At 37.8% G+C, this 4,609-nt stretch overlaps 1 non-coding gene across 1 annotated transcript; it reads right to left on the reverse strand.

The window, feature by feature from the left end:
* Positions 1 to 2,686: 2,686 nt before the first annotated feature.
* LOC131232107 (small nucleolar RNA R71) lies at positions 2,687 to 2,793 on the reverse strand. Its single transcript, XR_009164710.1, has one exon. It is a non-coding gene; the product is annotated as a small nucleolar RNA R71 (small nucleolar RNA).
* Positions 2,794 to 4,609: the final 1,816 nt, after the last annotated feature.

Below are 4,609 nucleotides of genomic sequence, written 5' to 3' on the forward strand. Positions count from 1 at the left end.
TTGCGCAGGCCCTGTTTTCCACGTCTGGGAAAATCGAGACTTCCAGGCCGTTCCACGATCAAGATCATGATCGGTTCGTTGATCTGAACCGTTCAAAGTCTTCTTATGGGGCCGCCTTTCGTCACTAAGGAGTCTGAACGGCTCAGATCTCGAAATCAGCTACTCCATCGTCCCAAGATTCGGGCCAAACGGAAGTGAGTTGCGTTTCCTTGCGCATGCAGATTCATTTGCGTAAAAGAGGCCACCAACTCCAGCCTCTTTGGACGCACTTCATTCCACCGCCCCTGGCATGTATAAAATACAAGAGAGAAGAGAGAGGAGGGGATTTTCAATTGGCAGGGATCGAAGGCTTGGGGCTGGACATCTACAGAAGAGAGTTTGTTTTAGAGATTTTTTTTATTTGTTTTATTTTCATGTTTTCTTTTGTATGATTGTTGAGAATTAGCCTAATCATGGTCGGCTAAACCTCTTAGCTAGGGCTAAGAGGTGAAGCTTGTAGCGTGATGGGAAGAACTCTGTGCTTATGCTTTTTATTTACATGGAATTGAACTTGATATTTGTTTGATTATGGGAGTGTTTTTAGTTTTTAATGGTCTGTTGTGACTAAAATTACAATGGGTCTGCGATAGCTTTGAGCATGTTCTTTCCTTTTTATGTTTATGATGTCAGGAAGTCCTTTTGTCCACCATCGTCTCCTAGGCATGGTCAGATGACGGTACCTTTCCTAACCTTCATACATTGATTGATTGATTGGTTGGTAATTAGTTTAATTCTGTTGTTTACTTTGTCTCCTGGGCATGGTTTGGTGATGGAATCCATTCTAATTTATATACCTTTCACTCTTTAAAACTATATTAAAGGAAGTTCAGTTAATTTTTATGGTTACACCTTTCAATCGGATGAAGATGGAGTCTGAGTTCAGTTGAGTTTTTGATGCAGGCATAAGATCTCCCTGATCTCTACAAGTGGATGCTCTGAATCCCTAGTTTCCTTTCCCTGAATTCTATAATTTTAGTTTCCTATTTCACCATTATTTTCTCAAATTACAGTCGATTTAGATTTCATCTTAGTCTTGTTCTAGTTTTACTTAGTTTCAGATTACGTAAAGTTTCAGTCCCTTGGGATTCGACCACGGTCTCACCGAGTTTATTACTACATCACAACCCTATACTTAGGGAGTGAACAAGTTTTTGGCGCTGTTGCCGGGGACTAACGGTTTCGTTTTCTAAAATTAACTAGTTTTAGGAATATTTTAAGATTAGAATTTTTCTAACTTTAGGTTTAGGCTTTTCTGATTTCTAGAAACTAACCTGTTTTCCTATTTTGTAGGATCCCGATATAAACTTCTAAATTGGTAATCCCTTTCTAATTCCTCTACTTCTTCTATTTTTAGAATTAGGGTTTGAATTTTAGAAATTTTCTAATTCTAGTATTTTCCTATTTTTAGGAAATCGTTTATTTTTAGAAACTTTCCTCTTTTGTTTTTAGAAACTAGGTTAGTTATTTCCCTTTTTAGAAACTCTTTCTAATTTTAGAAACTAACTCATCTTTCCTTTATTTTATTTTTAGAAAATTTCTAATTTTGGATTTAGATTTTCTATTTTAGAAACTTTTTAATTCTGGAAGTTTCCTTTTTAGAAACTAACTTTCTATTTTTATTTTTAGTAACTTTCTAATTCTAACTCTTTTAGAATCTAACTTTGTTTCCTAATTTATTTTTAGAAATTTTCTACTTGTAGAATTTTTGTTTAGAAACTAACTTTTCTATTTTGTAGGCTTTTAAGATAGAAATTTCTAATTTGGTAAGCTCTTTCTCTACTTTCTATTTTTCAGATCCCTTTTAGTAACTTACTTTCTAGTTTAGGACTTTCCTAATTTATTTTGGAAATTTCCACTTTCTTTTAGGAATTTTTTCTTTTAGAAACTAGTTTACTTCTATCTTTCTTTTTAAGGATTTTCTAATTTTAAACCTTCTCTTTAAAAACTGACTTGTTTTATTTTCTTTTGCAGGTTTTTAACTGAGGGACTCTAAATTGGTAACTTCTTTCCAACCCTCTCTTTCTTTTTAGACTTTCTTTTCCTTTCGTAGGATTAAGTTTCGAATTTGATTGAGGGTTGTGAGTGTTTCATGTCCAAGTGGGCCCATGACAACACTCGACGTCTCTTGACTGAAGGAGGATTGGTTGAGGGGTTAACTATCCATCGTAGGACTAAACACCACTTGAAATCCCCTGAGTTAATTGAAGTGATGGCTGAAAACCAACCTCTTCTACCCTAACCTAGGGTGGAGGACATTCAGGATGAGATTGAGGTGCATTAAGCACCCCCACCACGTACTTTACGAGATTATTTACAACTAGCGGGGGTGAGTACGCCCTCATGCATGATTTTTCCTGAAAATACAAGACATATGGACATCAAGCCAGGGGTTATCCAACTCCTTCTTAAGTTCCATGGGCTTGAATCTGAAGAACCATATCTACATTTGAAAGAGCTTCATGAGATCATAGTCACTTTATATTTTCAAAATGTTTCTGAGGACATAGTCAGGCTGAGACTCTTTCCTTTTTCCTTAAAGGAGAAGGCTAAGACGTGGTTACATTCACTGCATCCTAGATCCATTGGCACATAGAATGATATGCAAAGGGAATTTATAAATAAATTCTTTCCACATCATAAAACGATTACCCTTAGAAAAGCAATCATGAACTTCACCCAAAAGGAGGATGAAACATTTTACCAATGTTGGGAAATGTTCAAGGATTTGGTTAGTTCATGCCCACAACACGGCTTTGAAACGTGGTGCATTATAAATTTTTTCTACGATGGACTGACATCTTCCATGCGCCAAATGGTCGAGATAATGTGTAATGGAGAATTCATTAATAAAAATGTCGACGAGGTATGGGATTACCTCGATAGTCTTGCTAAAAAAACACAATCATGGGATTATTACCCAAAATCGAACACCACGTCTAGGCCGACTCAATTAAAGGAGAAAGGTGGATTGTATCTCTTGAAAGAAGAGGATGATCTCAAGTGTAAAGTGACTATACTCATAAGGAAAGTTAAGGCCAAGGAAGGAAAGAAGGATAAGGTTAATGAAAGTGTTTGCGGCATCTGTGATTGCAACATTCATACAACTGAAAATTGTCCTATAATACCCGCCTTTCGAGAAGTGTTGAATGAACAATCTAATGCCGTAAATGATTATCAAAGACCTTTCAATGGACCAACCTCTAATACGTAAATCCTGGTTGGAAAAATTATCTAAACTTTAGTTGGAGAAATGGACAAACTGCTACCCCTCAAAGTTTCTTCAATCAAAATCTAAATCAAGGGAAACCTCAAGAAGAATCGGTTCAAAATTTCATGCAAGAGCTGACCCAGGCAATGCGAGACTTTAAGAAAAAGATGGATTCACGAATGACGGTTATAGAAAAGGGGATGCTTCCTGCATAACCGCTCCCCAATCCTAAACCGCAATACGAGATAAGTGATCCTAGCTCTTCAAATCAAATGGGGCACGCTAAATCCATCACCACTCTTAGGAGTGGGAAGATCATTGATAAAACCCTCCCGGTTAGGCCCGAAAAGCCTCAAGAAATAGAAGAGGACAACAATAATGGATCTAGTGAGACCCCACAAAAATTAGAACCGAAACTTCTAGAAAAGCCAGTTGCTCCATTTCCCCAACGGTTGGTCGCACCAAAACCTCTCTCTAACTCTTAGGATATCCTAGAGGTGTTGAAACAAGTGAAAGTCAACATTCCTCTACTTGATGTCGTAAAACAGATACCTTTATATGCCAAATTCCTGAAAGACTTATGCACGACCAAACGACGGTAGAGTATTCAAAAGAAAATCTTCTTGACCGAGAAAGTGAGTGCCATCCTAAAGCAAGACGTGCCACAGAAATTCAAAGATCCCGGTAGCCCAACCATATCATGTGTAATTGGGGACCTTCGAATTGATCATGCACTTCTTAACTTAGGAGTGAGCGTCAATCTGATTCCCTACTCTGTATACAAACGGTTAGGTTTGGGTGAATTAAAACCCACCCTAACCACACTACAACTTGCTGATTGCTCTGTTCATGTACCAAGAGGGATAATTGAGGATGTGTTGGTCTAAGTTGATAGATTTTACTACCTTGTATATCTTATCAACCTGGACACCGAACCCATCAATAACATGAGCACTCAGATTCCTGTCATTCTTGGTCGTCCATTCCTTGCCACTTCAAATGCAATTATCAATTGCAGGAATGGTGTCATGACTATGTCCTTTGGGAATATGACATTGGAGTCAAACATCTTTTTCAATAATGACAGAAACTTAGAGGATGATGACAATTTCCACGACATTAACATGATTGACTCTTTAGTGGAAGATACGACACCTCTGACCTTATCCTCTAACCCTTTAGAGACGTGCTTGGCCCACTCCCATGATTTTGATGATGACATGATTAGGAAGATGTGTGCCTTGCTTGATACTGCACCGGTACTTGAAGTTAACCGGTGGATGCCACAATTTGAAGAGTTGCCCCAAACTGATGTAATGCCTCTACCGTCTAACCTCAAGCTGCCGAAGCTTGACCTAAAAC

Source organism: Magnolia sinica, chromosome 17 (genome assembly GCF_029962835.1).
Source record: "Magnolia sinica isolate HGM2019 chromosome 17, MsV1, whole genome shotgun sequence".
Lineage (NCBI taxonomy): Eukaryota > Viridiplantae > Streptophyta > Magnoliopsida > Magnoliales > Magnoliaceae > Magnolia > Magnolia sinica.